Here is a 13,529-nt window from a genome sequence, read left to right on the forward strand (position 1 = left end):
AAGCTATCATTTTCTCCTTCACCCAAAACTCTGTCTCTGCATTTCTATTGAGCAATGGCAGGTGGAGGCTGAGTTTCAGCAACAAGCTGACAAGTCTCAGAGGGCTCTCCTCTGTTTCATTCCCACCCAGCAAAACCTCATATGACACAGAGAGCATGGGACTGGGCTTGGCAAGGTATGAGATTCAAGGAAGATTCAAGTGGAACATACAAATAGTATTAAGAAGAAATTTAAACTTCTACTGAAGTATCAAAGAGTAAAAAACAAGGTTCTGCTTTTGTGATGCAGGTAGACATTTCTCAAATACCCTCTCTGCATCTCTCCCCGCCAAACCTTCCTAGCATCTGCTTGACAGTTTCTCCCCTAGAAATGCATTTTTCCAGACTTGGTTTGTTGCCATTCCTAATGTGGCTAAATCTAGTCCTTCTCAGTCACTTTTAATGCTGCAGCTTTAGACATCTACCTGTCTACCTTGCTCAGCCAAAAGTAGTCAGGGCCAGACATGTGACAGTGCATCAAAGCATCAAGAAAGCATCAAGAAGCAGAAGGATGGGAGATTTGAATAGTTCTGCGTGGATAGCAGGTAGTGTCATCTCTGGCACAGACAGATAAGTGGGGCTCAGCTAATTTGAACTGGTCCAAATTTCTCTGAATATCCTTTTCTCCTTTCCTTCTTTCCTCCCATCTACTGCTCTCATTTCCTTCCTCTTTTTCTGTCTCCCTCCTCCTCTCTCTCCATCTCTTTCTTCCCAATCCCTAACTCATGTATCATCAAATACTCCTGCTGGAAGACACTTTAACACTTTCTGGTGCAACTCCTCATTTCACTCAAGATCAGCTTGAAGTTTAAGGAGGCTGCTTGTCCAAGGTCCCCACAGTTATCTCTGGCAGAGCAGAGACAAACCTGGGCTGGCTCTCACCATTCTGTGCTCACTGCCTTCTCTTAGACCACATTGCCTGGAAGAAAGAAATGGCAAGAAAACAGGTTCATGTCAGGAGCTGCTTATCATTTTCAGTTCTCAGGGATGATATGGGATTTGTATACATTCAGCCATTTATCCTAAACCTTCTATGACTTTATTACTCAACAATGAAAATTAAGGAGAGTGATGACCCTTTGGTACTCTAAATTTGCAAGGACAAAGCCAAGATCCACTTATGGCTCCTATAAGGCCCTTGTTTTTTAAAAGGGTCTATACTTTTCTGCTTAAATTTCTGTACACTAGTAAAGTCAACATATCACCATGTTCTTTCTGTAAGTATTCTGTTTTGTCGAGGGGGTTTGAGGTAATGATGCTGCCATCACTTTAGGAGATAGGTCTCCCTACAAGTCACTGCCCACTTTTACAAAGAAGCCCCCTTGCTCTGAGCCACTTCTACGGCACTGGTCACCAAGCATCCAACATCCCGCAGTATTAGGACCTCAAGCAGGATGGGACCAGACCTAACCACAGCCCCAGCTCCCTTCTCCTCCCCGCACACACAAGAAAATCTCCACGGACATGACCTGCAGGATCAGAAATAATGCATCCTTATCAAAGTAACCTTAATTCTCTGCAGCCGCCAGTGCCCAAGTTCTTCCACTTGAGGATCTACCGTGTCCCGGAAGGCGTGGCCACGTTGAAATCAAAGCGTGAACATCAGACATTGATGCCTTTAAAAAGCTTTAAGAGAATTAATTTTGGAAGAAGGGAGGAATGAGTCAAAGAGTCTGGAGATGAGAAGTGTATGTGAATTACTAAAAATTGATCCTTGAGTGATCCTCAGTTTTTACCTCAGGACAAGGTTCAGGATCTCCTAGTGTGACAGACACCTTGGTTCCCCTTTCTGAGTGACTTAGTGCTGTCAAGCCCACTGCAGGCTGGAATCTCAGGCCATACTGGCAGCAGAAAGAGGGGGTCCAGGCCCATAAACAGCTACAGGGAGGCAGGGCTGGGCTATAGGGTTAATTGCACTAAAGCAGTTCCCTCCTCCACCATCTGCAACACGGGAGGGCTGGGTCACTTTCCTACCCCGAGCACTAGGGGGCGCAACTCTCCCTTGTGTGCCTCAATTTCCTCACTGTAAAATAGGGACATCATGATAAAAACTACCATGAAGTGTTATTGAGAAGATGAGCTATGGCCCAGAGTAAGTGCTATAAAAACACGGGTAATTATTTCTATGATAATCTGACCTCAATTATTCACAGCTCTGCTATGTGGTTCCCTGAACAGAGCTTTCATCTGCAAGCTTGTGAGGCCCTTAAAAGAATTTCCAGATATTTATTGATTTGTTTATTTATTATTTTGTGGGATTTTAAAAATTTTTACCTTATACAATTTTTTAAAGGTTACTTTCCATAGATGTTATTACAAAATATTGGCTATATTCCCTATGTTGTACAATACATCCTTGAGCCTATTTCATACCCCACAGTTTATACCTTCCTCTCCCCACCTTCATCTTGCTCCCCCGCCACCCCTCCCACCACTGGTAACCACTAATTTGTCCTCTATATCTGTGAGTCTGCTTCTTCCCGATAAACAAGTGAAGTCTTAGTCTCTTCCTCTCCCTTACCTTTTTATTTTTCTCTATCTTTTTAAACAACTTAACTGAAATGATTTCCTATTTCTTCAATGCTTTGGTTCCTTAAAAATGGCCATCTCTAAAGTTCCTGTTGCAGCTCAGTGGTAATGAACCTGACTAGTATCCATGGGGATGAGCGTTAGGTCCCTGGCTTTGCTCAGTGGGTTAGGGATCCAGCATTGCCATGATCTGTGGTGTAGGTAGCAGACCCAGCTCTGATCTGGTGTTGCTGTGGTGTAGGCTGGCAGCTGTAGCTCTGATTCGATCCCTGGCCTGGGAGGGAATTTCCATGTGCTGCACCTGCAGCCCTAAAAAAAAAAAAAAAAGTCCATCTCTACACATGAATGGCCTTCTCTACCCTCTCAATATCAACATCCTGGGCAAACCCTTTAAAATTGCCACAGGAAGACTGCACTTGCAGGTCCTATGGAATTTGTTGCAAGAGGACGGTCAAAAGAAGAGAGCCAAGGTCTAAGAAACGAGGCTCACGTCCCTGAGGCTCTTGGTCCAAATCCATGCACCATCATGGATGATTGAAACTGATACCCAGAGAGGCTTCATGTTGGTACAAGAAATAGCAGCATACTCATTCAATAGAATACCCGGATAGCCGTTAACAACATGCTGTGAAGTAAAATGGGTTGACAAATTAGTTGATTCCTATTAATATTTTAAAGAATCTGCCCATGGTAGGTAAATATAATATAAACAAATATTTAAGTAGAAAAGCACCAGATTCATCAAAATAGGAACATGGCTCCATCCAGATCATGGAAGCACCATAACATTTATGCACTTCCTAGATTTTTTGTATCAAGAATTCTGAAGGAATTCCCATCGTGGCACAGTGGAAAAGAATCCAACTAGGAACCATGAGGTTGCGGGTTGGATCCCTGGCCTCACTCAGTGGGTTAAGGATTCTGTTTTGCCTGAGCTGTAGTGTAGGTTGCAGACACAGCTTGGATCTGATGTTGCTATGGCTGTGGTGTAGGCTGGCAGCTGTAGCTCTGATTCGACCCCTAGCCTGGGAACTTCCATATGCCATGAATGAGGCCCTAAAAAGCCAAAAAAAAAAAAAAAGAATTCTGAAAATATTTTTTTTAAAAACTTACCACAATGCAGCCTCTCCTCTCACTCTACTGAACCACACATGTGCCCGCAGATACACACACACACACACACACACACACACAGTGAGTGAGATACCACCAAATTGAGGGCATATTCCATGTTCAATTTCTTCTGCCCATTGAGGATGGGTCCAGCCTCCCTGAGATCTACAATAACTGAAGAAAGCAGGATCCAATCAGGCAAAATAAAGTCTAACTCACCAAATCACAGGAAGTTCCCAGGGGGTCCCCTTCCATTCTCCCTGGATAAATCTGCAGGTTGTCACTCAGCACAGTGTTGAGTCATCAGTGCAAAACATCAGGTTCTCCCAAGGCAGTGTTTATGGCTAGTTCTAAGCCACCAAAGTTTAAATTTGTAACTCCACTTTAAATTCTAAGAAATAGGAGCTGGTCTTCAAATTTTTTCATCAAAGAGATTCAAATCTGGTCCCTCCCTGCAAATCTGAGACCAGAAGCCCAGTCTGGGCCAGGCTCCTTGAGAAGTGAAGCAGTCAGGCACCTGTTAGAGGGGAATATGAGACAGTAGGTTCATAAAGGCATCTGAACAAATGAAAAGAAAGGATCTTGGGGCATCAGTCACATGACTTGAAGGCTTTTGCTTTAAGTGGGACATGGGCTAGTTGAGAGCATCAGCTGTGCAGTCAGTCTGTGATTTGACTTCCCCAGATCTCCAATTACTGGCGATGTGGCCTCTGGTAAATGTGTTCATTATGTAAAAGGAGACCATAGTTGGAGTTCCCTGGTGGCTCAGTGGGTTAAGGATCCAGCATTGTCACTGCAGTGGCTGGGGTCACTGCTGTGGTGTGGGTTTTATCCTTGGCTCAGTAACTTCCACATACCCCAGGTATGGCCAAAAAATAAATTAATTAAAAAATTTAGTGGTAACTATCTCATTAAGATTGTTGAGATTATAAAAGAAAACATGCTAGGAGTTCCCATCGTGGCACAGTGGTTAACGAATCCGACTAGGAACCATGAGGTTGCAGGTTCAATCTCTGGCCTTGCTCAGTGGGTTAAGGATTTGGTGTTGCCGTGAGCTGTGGTGTAGGTTGCAGACACGGCTTGGATCCCGCGTTGCTGTGGCTCTGGTGTAGGCCAGCGGCTACAGCACAGATTAGACCCCTAGCCTGGGAACCTCCATATGCCGAGGGAGCGGCCTTAGAAAAGGCAATGATGAAAAAAACAAACAAACAAACAAAAAACATGTTATATAAAATGCTTAGGAATTTCCCCTTGTGGCTCAGAGGTAATAAGCCCAACAAGTATCCATGAGGATGTGGTTTGATTCCTTGCCTCACTCAGTGTGTTAAGGATCCAGCTTTGCCTAGCTATGGTGTAGGTCACAGACTCTCCTCAGATCACATGTTGCTGTGGCTGCAGCATAGGCCAGCAGCTGCAGCTCAGATTCAAAGCCTAGTCTGGGAACTTCCATATGCCACAGGTGCGGCCCTTTAAAAAAAATAGAAAAAAAAAAAAGTGCTTAGTACCAAGGATGTACTATATAGCACAGAGAAATATATTCACTATCTTGTAATAACCTAAAATGGAAAAAGTCTATACATATAAACACATATATAAAGTGTGTGTGTGTATATATATATATATATATAATGAAATCACTTTGTTGTACATCTGAAAAGTAATAAATCAATTGTATCTCAATTAAAATAATAAAAAAATAAAATAAAAATTTTAAAGTGCTTAATACCGCACCTGGCAGAATCAGTGATCTGCATTAGTTCCTGTTATCCCCGTTCTAAACTTGTATTCCTGTCACTTTAAGAACGGCACTGAGGAGTTCCTGTCGTGGCTCAGTGGTTAACGAATCCTGACCAGGAACCATGAGGTTGCGGGTTCGGTCCCTGGCCTTGCTCAGTGGGTTAAGGATCCGGCGTTGCCGTGAGCTGTGGTGTAGGTTGCAGATGCAGCTTGGATCCCATGTTGCTGTGGCTCTGGTGTAGGCCCTCGGCTACAGCTCCTATTAGACCCCTAGCCTGGGAACCTCCTGTAGGAGCAGCCCTAAGAATGGCAAAAAGACAAAATAAACAAACAAACAAATAAATAAATAAATAAATAAGAATGGCACTGAATGAAGTATCTCATTAGGCATTGTATAGAATATACAAAAGGGGGTAAGATTTGGTTTCAACCTAAAGAATATCATGATCGAGCTAGGTTTTTTCTCCTCTCTTTTTCTATTTCTCTGTCTCCCTTTCTGTGTGTATGTAAGTATATATACACTATATATATAATAATACAATATATATAATGTATATACGTATATGTGTGTGTGTTTGTGTGTGTATATATAACACTATGTATACAACTAACATGTTGAAAAACAAAATATGATACACAATTGTAAAACATTAGAGAAGCAAGCAGATAGAAAAAGCTCTGGGAAACAAGTAGCAGTAAAATTCTCCTTCAGAAGCTAAAGAATTAGTGGTATTTCTCTGGTCCTGCTTGACCACTGTCTCTCCTCTCATCTTCTCAGAGCCAAGCTTTGCTCATATGTGCGTCAAGCAATGAAATGACAAAACAAAGGGGAAAAACTTTATCAAATACGGTTTCCCACCCTCCATGTTCCTGCCCAAGGCAATGTGTAAGTACTGCCCACAAAAGCAAAGAAGCAAACCCGAAATACAAGATACATCCAAGTAGAGTTTGGGGGAACAAGAGAAAGACCTGGACAGAACAGTCAATGCTCGGGGAATAAATAAATGTTTTTAGATGAGGGAAGTGACCTATGCAAAACAGTGTCTACAAGGACAACAACAGGAAAAAAAAAAGTAGGTATAACAGTAAGGGAAGCCATCTTGGAAAGACTTACCTCTAGGAAAGAAAAGAATTACATCAGAAATAATACTTCATAGTCTCAAGGAATTAAAGGAACATGTCCTTGCTAAATTCAGATGAAAGGGGAAATAACAATACCATTTTCAGCAGAAAACAAAATGTAATTAAAACAAAGTAGCAGGAGTTCCCGTCGTGGCGCAGTGGTTAACGAATCCGACTAGGAACCATGAGGTTGCGGGTTCGGTCCCTGCCCTTGCTCAGTGGGTTAACGATCCGGCGTTGCCGTGAGCTGTGGTGTAGGTTGCAGACGCAGCTCGGATCCCGCGTTGCTGTGGCTCTGGCGTAGGCTGGTGGCTACAGCTCCGATTCAACCCCTAGCCTGGGAACCTCCATATGCCGCGGGAGCGGCCCAAGAAATAGCAACAACAACAAAAAAGATAAAAAGACAAAAAAAAAAGTAGCAGCAGCAAAAATTGAAAGAGCACTGCAGAAAAAAAAAAATGGCACAGGCTTTAAAAAATCATGGACAATAGAAAATGGAAAAATTCAAAGTGCTCAGAAGAGGGTCCTCTCAAGGACTCACTGCAGGGATCCAATCTATAGCTATTTGGTTCTGAAAAGAAAGAGAGCAGAAGAGCCAGTACACACGAAATATTCAAAGGCATAATGGAAGACAATGTTCCTGAACTGAAGTCACTTATGAATGTAGATTTAAAAGGATCATCGTGCAAAACATGTATAAACATAAAGAGTATACCTTCATTCTTGAATAAGTTACTGAATTTCAAAAGCAGCCCGATTTTTTTTTAAACAAAGGTAGATGCCAAAAAGCAATGGAGCTAGTCTACCAAATTCTGAAAGAATAAAGAGACGTATGATTCAAGAACTTTCCCCAACTCAAGTTTCATTCATTTTTTTTTCTTTGTCTTTTTCTAGGGCCCCCAGCCATAGCATATGGATGTTCCCAGGCTAGCGATCTAATTGAAGCTGTAGCTGCCAGCCTACACTACCTCAATGAGGGACCCGAGCTGTGTCTGTGACCTACACCACAGCTCACGGCAACACCGGATCCTTAACCCACTGAGTGAAGCCAGGGACTGAACCTGCATCCTCATGGATAATAGCTGGGTTCGTTACCACTGAGCCAAGACAGGAACTCCCAGGTTTCATTCTTTACAACAAAAACCAAGAGAGGTTTTCAAATATGCAGGCAAGCATAATTAATATATGCCTATCTTTAAAATAACATGACGACATAACCCTGCTAATCAAGATGAAAATCAAAATAAATAATCACAGAGGTACAAATTTCTCTATGAGAAAACTGAAAAGACGTTGGAAACATTTCAGCAGAAAATTGAATCTAGATAGCTATTTTGACTACAGTTATAAGACCAAATGTAAATATCTTAATTCTTAAAAATAAACATTTTATTATGGTTTTATGTTATAGTATTATGTTATAGTTTATTATAGCTTTTTTAGTTAATTAATGTATTCGCTATACTATTATAGTTTATTAAGGTTTCATTATAGTTCATTATAAGTACCATTTTAATTATAATAAACTATGATAAAAAAAAAAACCTTGAGTCTATTAATACAGAATAGAAGGTAGAAGGCAGCCGCCAGTCTGCCAGTCTGTTGTAGGTCTATGAAAGTGAACTGATTTCCTCATCTTTCATGGGAGTCACTCGTCACCAATAATTTCAGAAATTGAAATACAGCTTAAGCATTTTAGTTAGATATTTAAATCATTAACATGAAGAGCAAAAAAGCTGTGTTTAAAATTACTAGGAGGAAAAAAAATGACTAAAAATTAAACTCCAGCTAAATGTAAAAAGGAATATAATCATCAAAGAAGCAAATATGAGTTGTCTCAGGATTTCCCTGTTTAAAGATGATTGAGGAGGAGGAGGAGAAGATAAGTCCTCTAATGCCACGACCGAAAATTATCAAATGATGTTTCAAATATCAAATCAAGTAGTAGTGATTAAGTATACTATTTAGTAATATAGAAGTGAATATAAGAAAAAGTAACCAATAGGACTAAAAGGCGTTATACCTCATAAGTGAAAATGGAGGGAGAATGGGTGCAGAGAGACTAGGGACTCGTTTCCATTGCTACTGTTTCTTTTATTTTTATTTTATTTTTATTTTTTTTTTGGTCTTTTTGCCATTTCTAGGGCTGCTCCTGCGGCATATGGAGGTTCCAGCCTACACCAGAGCCATAGCAGCATGGGACCTGAGCCGCGTCTGCGACCTACACCACAGCTCACAGCAACGCCAGATCCTTAACCCACTGAGCAAGACCAGGGATTGAACCTGCAACCTCACAGTTCCTAGTCGGATTCGTTAACCGCTAAGCCACGATGGGAACTCCATGTTTCTTTTTATTTTAAATAAACTTTTTTAGAACTATTGAATGTTGCGACTATATTACTTAGATATTTTTTTCTTTAACTTAAAGTGGAGAAAACAAATATATGCAGGTAAATTCAAATTTAGAAAAGAAAGGTGCCATAGTAATTACATCTAATAAAACTGAATTCAATGTGGAGAACCTTGGAGTTCTCCAGTGGCTTAGTAGGGTTAAGGATCCAGTGTTGTCATTGCTGTGGCTTGGGTCACTGCTTTGGTATAGGTTCCATTCTTGGCCCAGGAACTTCTGCATGCTGTGGGCACAGCCTATATATATGTAAAGAACATCAATGGACACAAAGGCACAATTTTTCAAAAGGGAAAAGAGAGGGAAAAAAAGATTTGAAAATTTTTTGTCAGATGAACAAGACAACAAAGAAACTAGCCCTACCAGGCAGGTGTACATAGTACAAACAAGGCGGGTCTGGTGCTCAAATACACATCCAGCGGAGTCCACAGAGCCAGTCCTCACCAGTGACATCTTAAATCATTGGGACAGTGATGGACTTTTTAAATCAATGATGCTGGAAAAATTAACGTTGTCACTTAGAAAAAGATCCAGGAGTTCCTGTCGTGTCTCAGTGGAAACGAATCTGACTAGCATCCATAAGGTTTGTTCCCTGGCTTCACTCAGTAGGTTAAGGATCCAGCATTGCCATGAGCTGTGGCATAGACTGCAGATATGGCTCGGGTCCCGCGTTGCTGTGGCTGTGGTGTAGGCCAGCAGCTGCAGTTCTGATTCGACCCCTAGCCTGGAAACCTCCATATACCACAGGTACAGCCCTCAAAAGACAAAACAAAAACAAAAACAAAAAAACTAAAGAAAAAGATCCATATCTCACACCATGCAGAATGAGCTCCAAATAGAGGAATGGCTCAGGGATCTAAATGCTGGAGAGAGGAGGAGAAGTTGCAGAGAAAAAAAAATAGCGAATTCTCTTTTAACCTCAATATAGTGAAAAGCTTTCTAACTATGACTCGGAATTCACAGACAATAAAAGGAATCCTGAAAAATGTGACTGCATTTTTTAAAAATTTTTGCATGGAGAAAGACATCGTGAAAAACAAAGTAAAAAGTCAATTGAGCCACTGGAAGAGAATGTTTGGAGACCATAGTGTAAATAAGACTGATATACTTCTAGGAACAAACAAAGTCTTAAAAGCAGAGAGACAAAAGACCAAAATCCCAATAGAAAAATGGGAAAAAGACACCAAGAGACAATTTACAAAAAAAAAAAAAATTTTAAAATGGTACTTAAAATCATTAAAAATGTTAAAATTCACTCCTAATGAGGGAAACGCAAATTAAAACAACACCGAGATGATATCTCTCACCTCTTAGATTGACAAAAAGTAACACATATGATAACACATTCTGTTGGTAAAGCTGTGAGGAAATTGGCAGGCTCAGACACTGCTGATGAAGATACCAACTGGCACCAATCTCTGGAAGGGAACCTGGCCATCTCGAACAAAACCATATGGATTTACCTTTGGACTCAGCTAACCCACTTCTAGGGACTTACGCTGCAAATAGGTCTCCATCAGTACAAAAATACATATTCAGAAAGCTACTTATTACAGAATTATTTCTCATACGTAAATTGTTGGAAACACTCTAAATAACCACCCCTTGGATAGTGTTTGAATAAACCATTGTACCCTCCCATATTGGACTACTTTGCAACAAGACTTACGAGCTGATAGAAAGTGATATTTATAATATCAAATCAAATATAATATCAATGGGAAAAAGAAGAGCGCAAAGTACAGGCGGCCGTCCATACCTATGGGTTCCACATTCATGGATTCAACCAACCACAATGGAAAAAAGTATTTTTTAATTCCACAAAGTTTTACAAAGCAAAACTTGAATTTGCTGCCCCAGCAGCTGTTCACCTGGCATTTACTTTGTATTTAAAATTGTTTCCATAGCATTTACATTGTATTAGGTATTATAAGGAATCTAGAGATATAAAGTGTACAGGAGGATGTATGTAGGTTATAAGCAAATACTGTGCCCTTTTCTATAAGGGACTTGAGTATCCATGGATCTGGGGGGTCTATGGGGAAGAGGGGGTCCTGGAACCAGTCCACCACGGATAGGAAGAGATGATTCTTCTATCTGTAGTAGATTGCTTTTCTAGTAACAAAGCATATAAAAATATAAATGTATCCAGGCCTCTCTGGAGAAGTACATATAAGAAGAAGAATAGCCTCCAAACTAACAAGTTGAGTGCCAACAGAGTGTGGGTGGGAATGCATTAGAAAAGTGGGCGATTGGAGATGAGGTAAACATTTCTTTGGTTTACTTTTTCAATAGCTAATAGCCTTAAAACCATGGTTATGTTTCACATAACCAATAAATAAACAAAAATTTAAAACCATTCAGAATGTAGAAGAACCAAAATGGAATAGCAACAAATGAACCTGCATGTGCTGCAAATGAGTAACATAACTAACTCGCCCCCCAATGAAGGATCTAGGGGAGGAAGGCACTCAGCTAAGTGACTTTGAAAAATAGTATTTGACTGCATATTGTAAGCCTAAAGACAAACAGCACCATACATAAAGACTGTATGTTAGTAAGTTTTTCACAGGGGATTGGGTTAGCAATTATAGAAATACCTTATTCCTATACCAGGACTGAGCAAATAAGTAAATATATTGTGAGTATCGGAATCTGATTTTTTATAAAACTAGGTGGGGGCAGAGGGTGAATCTGCTTTTCCACTATCAGAGAAAAGAGTTACAAATAAAGGGGAAAGACTAGAACAAAGCTTATGGAGTTGATTAAAATCAGAAGTATCGGTTTGAACTCAGATTTAGAGAGAGAGAGATCATAATAGTGATGATGATGAAGATAGATGATAGAGAAATAGATGGATAGATAGATAGATAGATGGATGGATGGATGGATGGATGGATGGATAGATAGATAGATAGATAGATAGATGGATGGATGGATGGATGGATGGATGGATGGATGGATGGATGGGTGGGTGGGTGGGTGGATGGATGGATGGATGGATGGATAGATAGATAGATAGATAGATAGATAGATAGATAGATAGATAGATAGATACCCAGGATATAAATACAGATGTGCTGATGTTATATTTTCTACCAGTGCCTACTGAAAGAACCTAGAAATTATGGCACCTGATAGCAATGATCAAACCCAGGATCCAGATTATACTTTCTTTTTTTTTTTTTTTTTGTCTTTTTGCCATTTCTTGGGCCATTCCCGTGGCATATGGAGGTTCCCAGGCTAGGGGTCGAATCGGAGCTGTAGCCACCAGCCTACGCCAGAGCCACAACAAGGCGGGATCCGAGCCGAGTCTGCGACCTACACCACAGCTCACGGCAACGCCGGATCGTTAACCCACTGAGCAAGGCCAGGGACCGAACCCGCAACCTTATGGTTCCTAGTCGGATTCGTTAACCACTGCGCCACGATGGGAACTCCCCAGATTATACTTTCTAAATGCCATTCTTAAATAAAGGAATGAGAGCTCCTTGTGAAATTGGTTGATACCAGGGTTAGGGCAAGCAAATAATGATGAACACAGAACATTTTGTGGTGCCAGAACGTAAGGAAATGCTCAAAAAATGATGAAGAGCGTGTACCAAAAAGACCTGAGGGTCAACCAGGAGGACCTGAGCATCCAGATTAAATCATGGTGGTAATGGATTATCACCCAGAGAATAAAAATAAATACCCGTGAGCCTAGACTCAGGTAAAGAAGTAGATGAACAAATAAATGCCCTGCAATAGAATTCCAACTAGCGAATGTAGAAAGTGTGAGGGAGACAGAAAATCTCCCTTAGGCAAATACAGCAATGATATTATAGCCAAGAATCAATAAAATTAGTGGGTGAGAGTGTGATAAGAAATAGGATCTTTGCATGGTCCCCAATTAACCCCCTCCCATAAATTACTTACTAATTTCAAAGAGAAATCAAGTAACTCGAGAGGAGAAATCTGGCAGAGGCCATGAAAACCAACTGATAGAGTAATAAGTCATCACCACTAACAAGACACGACATCGTGTCCACCCTGACATCGTACACTGAGAAGGGCACATCACTTCTGCGTGTTCTTGCCCCAAATACATAACCTCAATTATCAAGAGGCAACAATGAACGAATACATTCATTCGCTGAAACACTGGAGAATAACTGGTATGTCCTTTTTCAAAGTCTCAAGGTCATAAAAGGAAAAAACAACTGAGAAAAAGTCATAGATTCTAGAAAATGCAGTGTAGGATCCTGGATCAGCAAGGAGGCATTTTTAGAAAAACGGGCAAAATACCAGTAAGGTCTGTAGATAGGTTAATAGCATTTTAACAGTGTTTTTTTTTTTTTTTTCCTATGCTAAGGTTACATAGCTTGTCAACATTACGGAATGCAGGCAAAGGACAGACGGAAACTTTGTTTTATCATTTTGACTTTTCTTAATGTTTAAATTTATTTCTTAAAAAAGGACAAAGGAGGGAGTTCCCGTCGTGGCTCAGTGGTTAACGAATCCAACTAGGAACCATGAGGTGGTGGGTTCGATCCCTGGCCTTGCTCAGTGGGTTAAGGATCTGGCGTTGCCGTGAGCTGTGG

General features: G+C 40.7%; 1 long non-coding RNA gene across 1 annotated transcript in view; it reads right to left on the reverse strand.

The window, feature by feature from the left end:
* Positions 1-4,194, reverse strand: part of LOC125136017 (uncharacterized) — a 37,062-nt gene extending 32,868 nt beyond the window's left edge. The window contains exon 1 of the long non-coding RNA XR_007137091.1: positions 3,900-4,194. This is a non-coding gene — a long non-coding RNA (uncharacterized LOC125136017). The remainder of the gene's footprint in view (positions 1-3,899) is intronic.
* Between the last annotated feature and the right edge of the window lie 9,335 nt (positions 4,195-13,529).

This window comes from Phacochoerus africanus, chromosome 9, assembly GCF_016906955.1.
Source record: "Phacochoerus africanus isolate WHEZ1 chromosome 9, ROS_Pafr_v1, whole genome shotgun sequence".
Classification (NCBI taxonomy): Eukaryota; Metazoa; Chordata; class Mammalia; order Artiodactyla; family Suidae; genus Phacochoerus; species Phacochoerus africanus.